Raw genomic sequence first — 15282 nt, forward strand, 5'->3', positions numbered from 1 at the left:
CTATTCTTTTGAATATTCAATCTATTTGATGTGAAACTGGATTTGTTCAATAAAGATATTAATCTTCTGTCTAGAAAATTCAACATACGATCGTGCTGACACACTTAGGTTTTCCTTCTAACCAAAGGGAAATACAATATTGTTTCATAACAGGACTGAGCTCTTTAATAATAAAGAACTATTTCCACAAATAAATACTTACTCTTTCTTACAAGTGAACAAACAGAGACAAAGAAATGCTGAATGAAGTTTGTTCAGCATGATGTGACAAAGGAAATTGGTAACAAACTTCAGAGTAAGACCTGGATTTCCTGACTCCTAATTCTATATTAGGAATTGTAAGACCATTATTAATTGTACTATTCCAARCATATTAAATCCAAAAATTAAGATAATGAGGCGGGAAAGGTATATGCCAATCTTGCAGCTCTTTGCAAATATCCTCTGTGTTCCCCAAGTTAAGCAGTTAAATAAAGAAGTGGAATATGGGGAAGAGGAGATCTGAACTTTACAGAGTGCTCAATAATTTAATGAAAGTGGGGTGGAGTATTAGAAGATAGTATTAATGAAAATGTTGTGGAAGAAAAGCTGTAGCCAGATCCATTGGAAGTTTCACTTCTGAAGTTTGTGATGCTAACAGACATATGATCTGAAGCTGTTAAAGGGAATCATTTTAAATAACTTGAAACTTCTAAGACTAGAACTTGTTTGAAGTGCATTGAATTAATCCAAATTAAAGAGCTTTTATGAATTTCTAAAGGGTTTGTATGTTTTCTTTGGTCAAGGTCCAAAACTCATATGCCTGGGCAGTTTTCCTACTTAAAAATAAACGACCAGAGTGTCTTGGACATAAAGTGCCTTCACCCATCTTAGAAGCTTTTTTGGAAAGTTATTTATAGGTATGCAAACTTTTTATCTGGGAAACAGTGTATATCCTACACTGTAGATACATTCACATACACACAAACAACAGTACACAGAATCTAACTATAATCATACAAAGAACTTCTGTTTATCATCAAACATTTCATATATCTCATTACATGTGAAAGAATTATTATCTATCCTGTTGCAGTGCAATGCTTTTTCCTATAATGGAATTTTACTCTGCAAATTTATTTTGGTATTAAAAGGTTCCACTTTATAATGTCTATGGTTCAATCAGTGATCTAAAAGGCACTTAAATGCTTTGAACAAGATACATAAAACGCTTTTATTGCAAAAGCTTTGCTGTATCTACCAATTTTACCATTGATCTCTTTCCATGTAAGGCAGTTCTGGAAGCTGCCCATGCTGTATAAAATCACATGGTGGCTTTTGATCTCCAGCTGGTGATTAAAGCACATTATGGAGGTTTGAAATTTCCTTGTGGTCATTAGCATACCTCCAAACACTTCTCTGCTAAATATTAGTGGTGTTCTCACTATGTGCTATTTAAATAAGAAACCAGGAATCTATAAACTTAYTATTTATTATCCTTTTTAGCTCAGAGGATACAGATCTCTCAAATGAGGTGAGTTTAGTCTTAGCAATAGACTTACTGATCAAACAGTGATTTCTTAAGGTAGTCAGGCTCCAGTAAAATGCAAGGAAGAGTAAGCATATATGTATATTTTAAACCTCTTTTGATAAACAGGCAGAGCTCTATGCTTCACGAGACCTTGTATAATTACTCCCTATCTGCAATTCTATATTTCCCACTGCATAAAGACATCATCATTTCTTCCAAGGTCATGAGGCTATTGTTGGTGGATTTTTAAACCATGCAACATTAATTCTTTTGCCTGAAAATAGCATCTTTTTTCCCCACTTTTTGAAAATGTATTTGTGTGGTGGGAAAAATAATCAGTTACCATATAATTATTAACATTCTTGAGCAATCTCTTTAGGAGTTTCCTTTAGAAAAAATAAATGAGGAAGTCATTTTTATATATTTATATTTCACTATATCCTATTACAGTCCATTTTATCTATGTATTTTTACTATTTATGTCATACTAGCAAGCAAAGTTTTCTGAATGTTATCCAAATACAGAGGAAAACAATATTTGTTGAAAGAGTTTACAGTCAGTAAATATCAAATAAATTCCACAGCTTTTTGTTAGTTGTTCTACCCTGTCCTCATTCTCCAAAACAAAATAAATGCAGGTAGCCCAGTTTCTGACAACTCGCTGTCGCATGCCAGGAGTAAAATCAGGGCAGAAGGAAGAGGGATTATTGGCCTGGAATGGATGTTCCAGTTACAAGGAAGACATTTAAACGGACAACAGAACTAGCAGAAGAGCTGGAAGGAGAGAATATCTAGGCTAGCAGTTGTTGGCAGACCAAGGAGGGAACACAGTATTTTAATTCTCTTTCACACCTCCTCCAGTGCTGTGCATCCAGGAAACAACAGAATCCAGTCTCTGCTTTTATCCAGCAGTTTGACCAATGCTTGGAGGAGGAGGAGAACTGCAGAGAGAGAGCCTGGAGCTCTCTCTGAGAGCACTTATGYGGGTAACATTTTTCTTTTTATGTCTTAGCAGCACCCTAAAATGACTACTGTCTTTTATACGATTGGACAGAGGAGTTTTTATCAAAGGATCTTACTGTTCAAAGAGGAAAAAAAAAAATCTAACGAAAAACAATGCTCATTGCGTTGTTTTCCATATCAAAAGCTGATACGTATTTACATAAATAGGTATTTGGTGGATTCACTGACTCATACAAACTTTATTTGAGAAGGCAGAAGTCATTGAGTGTCTGCTCAGGAGAAAATATCATACAAGGAAAATTAAAAATAAAACATTGCATTTAATTATAACTTGTGCTTTTCTGTTTCCTGGCAAGCTTTATCAGGAACTAGCTTTCTGGAGAAGAAAAATACTCACAGCTGTCTGTCTGTACTCAAGCCTAACATGGACTCCTTCCTGTCATGCTGCTCTACAGCATACTTTTGGTGTTCATGGCCATGCTAATCTACATAAAATTTACATGACACATAACAAAATATATGATTTGCATAAGAACTGGTTTTCTCCAACTCSCAAAGAGCACTAACAAACTGCAAAAAAATCATACCACTAGGTGTCTCATTGGTTTCAATATACTCCAACCTAAGAGCAAGAAATGCTCAACAAAATTTAACAAAAATACAGTTAATTACCACTGACATTCCCTCCTTCGTTACACCAGCACACCCTGAATTTAATCACATGCATTATTGTAATCAAGCTGTCAATCAGATTTKGAAATATTTCATTTTTTGACATAATTACAGCAGAATCCCTACAGCCTGTCTAGAACATGGATATGGCAAGATTGATATTGTGTTACAAAATGTGATCTGACAAAAAAAAATTGATGCTTCTGCGCAGAAATTAAAGAAACACTGAACTGCTAATGCATTTATGCTACAAATATGTTGCATCAGGTAGAATGTCAAGAGTTAATATAACTGCCTACCCATGCACTGAATAATATAGTTATTTTTGTCATTCTTTAAATACTTAAATGTTATCCATGTCATTTTTATTTTTGTTTAAAAATCTATAGCTTTAATTTGCTTAATTGTCGCAAACTGTATGGGGGACTTTTTTGCTTTCAAGCTTACAGCCTAAAAGGTAAGCAAAAGATTTAGAGAAACAACCAGTAGAGAAGTGGGATGCCAARAAGAGAGTTGGGTTCATGTCATAACTCATCTAAGACAATTCTGTCTATGGAAATCCACAAAACTACTGGGACATTTGATCAGAGTTTGCAAACAGCTCCTGTTAGTAATGAGACATCCATAATACATATTAATAATGTTTTTCAAAAATTTCATATTCCTACTTTTTGGTGCATGGTAGGAAGCATATTTTTTATGTTAACACTTCAAAACTTATGAAGTGCTTGCAGAGGTAGAAGACACTCTGGATGGATTCCCATCTGGCAACAATTAAAAGGGTTCCCCCAAACACATATAACAGACTTGTGCCTGGCTCAGGTGAGCATTAGCTGGCGACAGTCTTCCCTCACTTTTGGGACACTAGTTTGTCTTTTAACCAAGAAGGTAATTTCTACCATCTGATGACTATTTCGTGGCCTCTGTGAATGAGTTTGCAGCCCCCAGCCTGATTTTATGTAGACAGATGTCCCCCTTCACAAAAACAACTGTCACAATTGGCAATAGTTGTCACATGTGTTGGCAGCAGCAAGGCTTCTGAATGAATGGACTGCGAGCAGGAGAGTGTTTCCTCACTTTCAGGAACAAGATAAAGATGGGGATGCAATACTGTTAATTTGATCATCTTTCATGTGAGCAGCGTTCTCTGCTTTAAAAGCCACTCGCTTGGTTATTCCTCTCTGTATATACCAATAGAATAATTTGATCTAAATGAGTCTAGATAACTTTAGATGATCTTTTGTCCAATAGCAAGTCACTAAATCATTCCTTCCTTTCCAATGGTGAGTGGGGAAAACTCAAGTAAATTTTTCACTGGCGAGATACTTAGGACTTGCAAGAAGTTTCAGAAATGCATATGTAACGTTACATATTGGCAACACTCTTCTGCCCTTTACCTGAGGAAACACGCTATAACTGTGCTGCTCCTCACCAGGTTTATTCTGTCTTCACGATCTTACTTGCTCACTTTCCATATAACTGGTGTTGGCCCTGTTATTCAAGAACTACTGTTTTACTTGAGTATTGTAACAGCCCATAAGAGCTCTCTTTGTAAGATCTATTTTTTCTAGTCGAGTTTCCATACTTCCATGCAGACATCTGTTGGAAGCACGGAATTAATTAATATATTAGCAGCAACTAAGAAAACATGATTAATCCGCTTTGCTCTCTGCCACAATGAACTTACCAGGTCACTGAGARAAGACATATAGGATCTGATGGGTTATATCTATTTTATGATTTGTTCTTGAGAGAAGGTTAAATTTACTTTTCCTTTTGTCCCACTCGTCTCTTTCTTTCCCTTCACCTGCTTAAAACCTGCTCCATTCACACATATAAAAGATGACTTTGCATATCACAGGGTGGAGATGAGTTCTACATCCAAAGCAAACCATATTTGCTGCAGATTATCTGCTTTTTTGACAGGAGAGGCCAATCTTTGTCCTTCTTCAGTTGCTGATAGCTTGTAGTCAACTGAACAATACTAGTAATGGTATTAGTATAGTATTCCTACTACTGATACTAGTAGGAAAGTGTTTGCTGTCTATTGTTGAAACAGCTAATATTTTTGGTAAAGACATGCCTTTGAAGATATTTAAATGGTATTAAATTTACCTCAGTGATAAAAATAAAGAAGTGAGTTCAGCAGTTTTTATGACACCATATACTGACAATATTCTAAAATTTCCACTAAACATTTTTCATTCTCTATGGAATATCAAAATACTGAGTGCAATATTTCTATCTATGTTCTTTTATTTACTAATAATCAAATTGCAGCCATCAACCTTTTCATTTAGAACTACTTGCTCCAAAAAGTAAGCACAGCCATTTGAAACAATTTTGTAGCTATCTTAGAATGGAATGTACGTTTTAAATTGTTGAATTGCAGGACTGCCATCCTGTAAACATATTATAATGTATATTGGTCTATTTTGGAGAACAGCTGAATAGTAATGTACTTTAAAAACAGTTTGAAATGCATCTTCTAAGATATAAAGGATGACTAATATGAGAATATGGCATTTCACAGCAAACCTAATGAAAGCTTGTGAAAACTACAGTATCTCATCAACACACTGGCTACATTGGCTGCAATACAGTCAATACCATATTGACTGCTAGAAAGAATATAAGTATAAAGTGTTCCATCTCTCCTGATGAAAGTAACTGTGCTGGGCCAAAAGCAATGGGTAAAAGAGCAAGTTTTCCAGTTTCATGAATTTTATATAGCTTGTTCTTGACTATGTTTTAGAATTATGTCCTGTGTCCTTGACCAATGCAAACTTTGCTTTTATTTTTGAATAGTCTTTTGAGAATGATCATTAAAGTAATAGCATGTTTTTAATGTATAATTTACCAGCAGAGCCCCAAAATAGAGCCTGCCATGCCTTTGTTTCAAGTTCAGAAAACTCRAGAGGAAACAACTATTTTTGAAAGGATTAGATTACTTTATCAGGTGTTTTACACTTTTAAAAAGTTATTTGTTTAAACTGAAGGWGTTTCTTAAGCAGTTGCTATTTACTTGTATTTACATTGCTTGTGCATGACAGTCTTCTAAGGAGAGGGCCTCGGTCTGCAGCTGCTGCAGGCAYGGAGTTGCCCTCCCGTTTGCTCAACTCTGTGTGCAGAGTGAGCTGAAGTAGCCCAAAGTGCACACTCCAAATCTCCCTCCCTCCCGTATAGAACGTCATTCAAACATTCATTTGGGGATGAAAGGCTCCCTCCCTACCGTCAACAATCACTGAATGCCTATTTAAAATAGATATTACATTGCTTCTAATTCCTAATCAAGATCCACCCTGTTCCTCTGCCATGGTACTCACAAAGAGCACAGGGGACCAACAACTCCCCCCGCCCAGAAACAGAAAGCATTTGCTCCAGAAAGCTTGCAAAAAAACCTAATATGAAAATATATCCTCTATGACCAGTTGAAAAGATACACTCCCTCCCCTTCAGTATTGATATCATTGTGTTAGTTGCATGGACTAAGCACTAGCTGAAAATGCAACTGCTTAATGACTGCATTAAGTGTCATATAAACGAGGAAAAGGCTACTTTTCAGAATGCTCAGAATGAGCTATGAAAGAATTGTCCCTTATGAAAAGAATCCAGAGTGGAATTTGGATGTGTGAAAGTTTGCCCTATCTGTATGCAATTAGTGAAATAAGATGCCTAATCTTTCCCTGAAAATGTTGTTTCTCATATCTTTAGCTTGCCAGAGCTTCTATTAGAAAAAATTAAATCAATTATATCATGCAAAAATGATAAAAATGCATGGAAGGAGGAAGTACATGTGTGTAGGTGTGTAACTTTATAGTGATACGTTGAATAACTTTTCTAAGTGGTCTTTCAAACAAACAAAAGTTGTAAATAATTAATTCGCCCAACAGGTAGGCTATACTATTGATAAAAATATTTGAAGATTTCTTTGTTACCAATATCCTGATTTATTAGGTGTAATAGTTACCAAATCCTCAAAAAAATGGAAAGCATAAAAGACTGCAAGGTTGCATGGAAAATTTTATTACTAAAATGACATATTTTACTGATAGCTTCAGAGTTGTTTCCAGTAACAAGCCACATGCAAGATAAAAGATGCAGGTTATTATACAGCATCTGAAAAGTTTCTTGCAGAACACCATTTTTACGCAAAGCTTTTCCAAGTTAAAACAGAGCTTAATGAAATTCAATTTGTTTGCTCTTAACATTGTAGTTTTTACCAAGGCAATGTGAGTACAGAGTGGAATATGAATCATTAAAGATGTGATCTAATAATGTTTTATTCCACTTTGATTCATTGTGAATTTCTATTTCACATAAATAATCATCTGCAAAAGCTTTCAGGATAAAAATAAATGCAATAGAACATTAGTATATTTTGGCATCCTGTATACAAACAATGGAGGCAATAACACAAAAAAATCAAAATCGCCATGAAAAATGTACACAGAGAAGCATTCACAAAACCCATAGAAGTCATTCCAAGAATGAACCAGAAGGGACATTTGCCTAGAAATAAAGGAAGCCTGGGGATTTAACAGATGAGTGACAGAAATGACAGCAGGTAAGAATGGGCAGCTGAGGGGTTTGTTCTGGTGGCARGGAGAAAAGAATTGCACCTGGTGTTTCTGGGCACAAAAGTTGTCAGGAAGCAGGTAAAGCAGAAAGAGGGCAAAGAATCCAGACAGAAGAAGGCATGGAGAACCAACCTAGAGAGAGAGGGTCTGGCCAACTGGAAAGCCTTTTCAAATCAGTACTGATTAGAAAAGAAAAGGACGAGGAAAAAAATATATCCATCCCAAAGGTCTTCCACTATATTATAGTAAGTAAGCATCTTCCAGCTGAGGAAGGAGGGAATCTGAAGCAGACAAGGCAGCAGGTAGAAGATACTTGCCAACTTCAAGTTCCCAGCCAAGTTTGTTTAGCATGGCCACACATGCTACACTTGGCACCTGCTAAGCTGACYATTTGCAGTGGCTCAAAATTGTAGTTGTTCCCTTTCCACAGCATTAAATGCTAACTTGACCATTTGCAATGATCCTGAATTTTACTTGCCCCCTTTCCACTGCATTAAATGGTCTTGAGACACTTATACCCAATACATATGGCAAAGCTATAGTATCTGAAAAAAAGTGAATTGCACAAGTAAAATCAGGTATGTAATGAAGACCAGCTTTTTGCCTTTTACCATGCAGCTCTGCCAATGCACTTCAAGCTTCACTTGCAATACCCCGTGTAAAATTTCAGTGCCATCTCTCTTCAGAGCAGTGACTCAATCATGCTGAACTATGCCGCCTCTGTGGCAGAATACAATCTATTGTATCAATTTTATAACCTTTATGATTCAGAGTCCAGCACAATAATCAACACAAAACAGAGCAGCTCCAAAAGTATAATTGTAATGCAGATAATTTGTTATAGCATCATTCAATGAGTTACATCAAGTAGAAATTTCAGGCTGGCACACACTAACTGTACTGCATCTTGAATGAAGAGTCATATTATTAACAAGCTACATCATGTTTTTCGAGGTCCATGGTGGAGAATAGAAGAGGGAGAAGCTTGGTTTCTTTTTTGCTATCATTACTGTCCAAAACACATAGGACCCAGCAGCTCAGGGACCTGGAACATGGGCTGTTTTCCATTAATCATCTCATTCTAATCATAGGCTAGATTTGAGCTACTGACTTATATCAAAACTGGTAGGAAACCATCTGATGGTTGCCAGGTGACCAACATAGTTATGTAAGTGACTATGAATAATTTGGTTGTCTCATCCCCACTGCAAAGGTGTACAGACAAGAACCCTGACAATTTTTACATCATCATTACAAAATGAATGGCAGCAAAGGTTTAGAACTTTCTAAGCAAGGAGCTRTCTAAAACATCTACTTATTCTCTGGTTCATGCAGGGACACATGTTCCAGTAGACATCTACCTTAGTCTGAATCTGTTTAAGCTAATGGTACGGAGTAGCCACAATAACCCATAGCTGTTCCTCATCAACTCAATGAGCAGGGAAATCTTAAGCTGGCAATGACCAAATTAATAAATCCCAATAGGCCTTGATTCCTCAGTATCAAGGAACAAGCAATGCTGCCCAGTCATTTCTCCTCTCCCCAGAGAGGGATTTATTTCCATCTTTCACAGAAGTGCTCAAATGTAGTGTTACAGATTTATAGCTAGAGAAAATTTCACAGTTGTTGATGAAATGACCATCATGGCCACTCTGATCTTCATACCTATAGCAAAATATATTCCAATTCTGTTTGAGGAACAGTTTCCTCACAACCTGTATTTAACTTAAACTGCTAATGGAGATTTCTCTTCTGACACATCATTGAGCCATTCAGTGGCTGAAACAAGCTGACACAGACTGAAACAAACTGGTCCCTTTGTGTACTTTTTAGTACATGTCTCCAGTCTCATTCCTTGCAGGAGATACATATTAGTGACTACAAATAAAAGCAATAAAATATATCTTTAGAAGTCAGTGATATCTGTTGCTTGTTTGACTGTAAACCGAACTGAAGGGGATGAACATTTCTGATCATTCAGTGTCAAACAGAAGTGGTCTCCTGGCATTGATTTAATAGGGAGGAGGGCTGGGAAAAAAGAAGGAAAACAAGCTTTTAACTTATGGTAATGATAGCAAGCAGCAGCCTGGTCTGTTCTGTTACCTTTGAAGGAAAGGGAATTTATTTAGGTTTTAATTAATATTCTAAACTTCTCTGACTTAGTTTGTTTTGCTTCTTAATGCCTCAGAGGTTCACCTCTACTGCAATTAAATGGTGTTTTTTTCATCTCTGTAACGTTAGGAGAACATACCTCAACTTCATTTTGTAATCTTCTGGCCTGATATCAAAGGAGTTCTTGTGGTCATCCATTTATTCTTATCCGCAAAGTGRTCTCTATTTGCCTTATTTTTTTCATCATGGCAACATTAAATATAATTTAAAACAAAATAACAAGCAAGTGGAAATAGCACTAATATAATGTGATCAAGGGATAGGTCAAGAAGTCATTGCTGATATCTGCACATAATCTAATTCCAAACAAGTGGATCTCTAAGGCAATTTTGTTTGTATAAACAAGCTCAGCAAATGACTTTAAGCCCAGCAGTCAGGCTTCTTTACTCCACCTACATCTCTATTAATATCCACAGGTAGTCACAGAGTCCTACTGACAGATAGAGAAGAGTCTCAGAGACATTACAAGTTATATCAGTGCCCATCCACTTGTTAATCTGTAGRTATTTCTGATGTGACATCTCTTTCATGATAGTAAGTATAAAGAAATTTTTCAATGGAAAATTTCAAAAAGTCAGTGTCAAAGTTAGTGTTTGGATTGTGTATCTGTCCTCTTTAAATATACATACTTCTCTATTAACAGTAGTTAATATCAGATCTCAGTCTTTGACCCCCTGTGAATTCCTGTCATAACACTTTTAATTAAGGTATTTTGTCCAGATTACCTCACTTTCGTCAACATTACAGTCTTGTGACTGTGAAACAATAGTTTAGCAGTAGGAATAGCAAGAGATACATATCTGTACAGAAGCAGAGATCCAACCATTGAGGGCTTAAACAAACCAAGTATAACGTCAGTGGGGTTTTCCATTTTAATAAACTGAGCAAACTAAATGCTGAATAATGGTGCCACAGCAGTAGTGGGTAAAGCTTGGCTTAGCATGGGCAAAGAAGGTCATTAACAAATAAAGCGGGGAGCACCTCAGGGGACATGCCTGTCACCCACTGCTTTTAATATTTCATTTCAAAATTTAATTAGATATCAGCTTCTGAATGCCTAAATAAAATCATCCACTTTGCGTAGTATCAATATACATCAGCTTCCACAGATAAACTTAAAGCAGTAACAATGTTCCTCTTCCCAACTTTTTTAGGGGAAAATAAGAACAACTGAAGAGTAGGCAGAAAAGAAATTCCTGGTTCCATTAACTCATCACTCATGCACTAGAGCGGTAGCAAAGTTTTACAAAAAATAATAGTTTGCATTAACGTAGCAAAGGACAGGACTGGAAGTCTCTGGTATCTGTTTAATAAGGGAATCCTTCATTGCCCACAAAAACAATGAAACCCTCCTATTATTCCAGTAAAATTTCTCTAAAAGAAGATAAAGCTGTTTTAGCTTGTCTACTGTTAAGGACAGATGTTGCTTATCTACCCATTTATAAAAGGGAGTGTCAAAGCAGAGGTAGCTTTACCCAAAACACATGTACACTTCTTTTTTTCTGAAGAGACATTGTTAAAGGAAGTAAAAACTCTGTCTTTCCAACGAATATTCTTCTCTTTTTCAATAAATTAAAGGTAAACTTAATTTTAGAATAATGAAAGGAGCTGTTCTCTGCTAAAGATAGTGATCACACATTTTAGAGAAAGCCTTTACCTTAAAAAGCTAGCTTTGAGTAACATTAGGATCTACCTAGTCTTACCAAACTTTATAGCTACTCTGGGGAAAACTCTCTGTGCAATACAATGACCTAGCTTTACTAGACTTTGCTTTCTAGTACCGTATGTGTGTAATTTTCATATTTTATAGATGTGTCAAAGTGGATAAAGATGTAATCTCAGTTCTAGTGAAACTACTGGCACCTAGGTTTCACTTAGAGCACTATAAACCCTGAACATACAAGTTAGCAAGAACTGCCATAGACTTCATGGGACTCCTTACTGATGCACTGTTGTCAGACAGATCATTGCAGAATCTGGGCATAAATGGTTAATTTAGGGCACCATAAAGAATGAAAATTCAAAAGAAAAGCAAGAACTTGTACTCTGGGAACTAGTTAAACTCTAATCAATGTTTCCCTTCCTAAAGTAATGACAGTAAGTCAATCTAACGTCCAGATGATGGAGCAGATGTACTCCATGTCACAACACACAGTCCTGATGGCTGGATTTTCTTTCCATGGCAACCCGGGTTTGGAGGAGAGCAGTGGCATGGAGCATTTTTGAGTTTCAAGAGCCACTAAGACTGAGTTTTCATCCTCCAACTAATAAACAGTTCTACAACCTTATGAAATAATTGTTAGCTACTCAGAAATATGGAATATTGTGTGAATGGGTGAGCTACCTTCTTTACCAGTGGCAGTGCATTTTCACTTGGGTTTTTGTGGATCAGCAGTATCTATACTTTGCAAATAGTTCAGTGCAGTTGTAGCAGGCTTAGCTATGCTCTGCAAGAGGTGGCCAGGATGCCACTGTAGATCATCTGTCCATTTGTCTGTCCCTGCAATGTATCCCCACTATTACAATAATACATAGAAATCMTATCATTAAGTGGCTGGTAAAATCATCTCCATTTTGTAGGTGGGAAACTGAGTGAGGGCTGGGGTTCTCCCTCAGGTTGTGGCCGAAGCCTGCAGTATCTCTCCCTTCCCTAATAATGCCCACTCATTGGACTGGTTTTCTTCACCCGCTACAGGATCTGCCCTTACCTGGGGCTGGTATCTGCAGCTGACGTGTTGCAGGAAAGCAACAGRGCTCCTTAATACCTTGGATCAATTGCGCAGCACCATATCCAGAGTGGGAAAAATCCATTCGGGCCTTCAGAATCTCATCATAACCCTAAAGGGCCACAACAACAAGGTAGCAAAGTCTCTTAAGCTAYTTGCCAATTCAGAAGTGGAGGAGGTGGTGATATTACTAATTTTGCAAAAGGTAATTGAGTATTTGCTTAAGTCAAAGAGCAGCAACTAGTGCCAGCAGTGAGAGAKGTGGCTGCATGGGGGAAATTCAAGGGTGGGCAGCTGTTACCGGGGGCCACAGAACCGGAGGTCTGGGCTGAGGCACAGCCTCCTTCCACAAGGGCTCGCAGAGCGGTGGTGGGCCGCTGGGCCGGCTGTGCAGAGGCGTTACTCGCTAGTGCCTCTGAACAAGCAGCTCCTAAGGGCTGAGGTGAGAACTACATGGTTTGTTGTTTTACATCATCATCAATATTCCCTACCTGTCTCAAAAGCAGTAAGGTCTGGGCAAAAGGAGAATCTTTTCAGCAATGGTTAGTGGCAAGTACACATGCATACAAAGAATTACAAAATTTGTGAATGGAGCAGTAGATGTTTGGACAACGTTTTAGTGGGAAGGCATCAGGTCTGCATGCAGCTGATTGTTCTGATACAATCAGAACAGGAACAGTTGACTAAAAAGCCCTATCTCCTTGAATTAATAATGTCTCATATGATCCTTTTCTTGAGTAGCTCTACRGTGTTTGTTGCTTTTCTTTCTTTCCCATACACACTGTTGACTTGCTAAGGCAAGGAACATGGCTTTCTTATCTGCAAGGAACCTTGTAAGCAGAGAAACAGTTAAACCATAAGAGACAGGCATTAGGCTCAATCTACAACCTTGTCACTGTATTAGGTAAATAATATGGTATCATATTTGATATATCATCTCTGCGCTGGTAAGAGGTTACCTATTTTTTGGCAAATACAAGTTAGTTCGGCTTCAYAGAGCCCACCACGCAGAAGGGCTTCAAAGCCCAGTGAGGGGGTGCTTCCAARCTAAGTTCCTGGCAGCTTTATGAACCAGAGGAAATTTCCAACAAGGATTTCCAGTGGATAGAAGGGGCAGCATGTTTGCAAATGGACTGTGGGAAGCGGCAGGTCACCTAAGATAAGTTTTGTGACAGCAGTTGCTATTGAGGCATTGAGCTAATTTCTAAACTGTGGGAGAAGCCATGGGTGCAAAGACAACTACGAGCAGCAGTACCAGACCTCTGTGTCTGTCTGCTTGTTATATTCAGAGCTGTGCACCCTGCTAATGCACAGTAAAACTTACCTCCTGGGCCCGTACCATTACCACATTTCTTTGTTTTTTTCCTTCATTACTGCCCAGACTATTCCCTAGAAATGCAGAACTTAAGGCAAGTTCACACGTTGTAAAACACCTTTATTTTGGCACAAGAACAACAAAGCTTTGTTCTCAAGGCAGCATAAAAGCATCACGCTAGCGGAGATGCCAACAAAGCGACTCCTGGGCTGCRGGTCCCGGTGGCCCGCGCTGCTTCCGCTGCTCCCTGCCACGGCAGCGGGTTCCCCGGAGGAAGCAGCCCAGCTCCCTGCGAGGCGCAAAGCCGTCATACTTGCACGCACAACAGAAAACGCGCTTAAGAAGCAGCGTGAAGAGGACCGATGTGCACGCCGGCTCTGCCCGCAGCGCCTCGCCTGCGCGGGGAGCCGCCCAGGGAGGAAGACCGCTGCCGCCTGGGGAGGAAGGCCGCTGCCACCCGGGGAGAAGGCTGCCGCGGCCCGGGGGGGAAGGCCACCACAGCCTGGGGAGGAAGGCCGCCGCGGCCCGGGGGGGAAGGCCGCTGCCACCCGGGGAGGAAGGCCGCCGCGGCCCGGGGAGGAAGGCCACCACAGCCCGGGGAGGAAGGCTGCCGCGGCCCAGGGAGGAAGGCCGCCGCAGCCCGGGGGGGAAGGCCGCTGCTACCCGGGGAGGAAGGCCTCCGCGGCCCGGGGAGGAAGGCCGCTGCCACCCGGGGAGGAAGGCTGCCGTGGCCCGGGGAGGAAGGCCTCCGCGGCCCGGGGGGGAAGGCCGCTGCCACCCAGGGAGGAAGGCCGCCGCAGCCCGGGGGGGAAGGCCGCTGCCACCTGGGGAGGAAGGCCACCACAGCCCGGGGAGGAAGGCCTCTGCGGCCCAGGGGGGAAGGCCGCTGCCACCCGGGGAGGAAGGCCACCACAGCCCGGGGAGGAAGGCCGCCGCTGCCTGGGGAGGAAGGTCGCCGCAGCCCGGGGGGGAAGGCCGCTGCCACCCGGGGAGGAAGGCCGCTGCGGCCCAGGGAGGAAGGCTGCCGCGGCCCGGGGAGGAAGGCCGCCGCAGCCCGGGGGGGAAGGCTGCTGCCACCCGGGGAGGAAGGCCGCCGCAGCCCGGGGGGAAGGCCGCTGCCACCCGGGGAGGAAGGCCGCCGCGGCCCGGGGAGGAAGGCCACCACGGCCCGTGGCACGGCCCGTGGCGCGGCCTGTGGCACGGCCTGGGCAGGCGGCGGGCGTAGCGGGCAGCGTGCAGGGGCAGCCCGGAGCGCCGGCCCGGAGCCGGCCCGCGCGCTGCCCATGCTGGGGCCGCGAGGGGAGGGCCAGCGGGCCCCAGCAGCTGCGCTGCTGCAGGCGCTGC

This window comes from Rhea americana, unplaced genomic scaffold (assembly GCF_003343005.1).
Source record: "Rhea americana isolate MKP2758 unplaced genomic scaffold, rheAme1 scaffold_5, whole genome shotgun sequence".
Lineage (NCBI taxonomy): Eukaryota > Metazoa > Chordata > Aves > Rheiformes > Rheidae > Rhea > Rhea americana.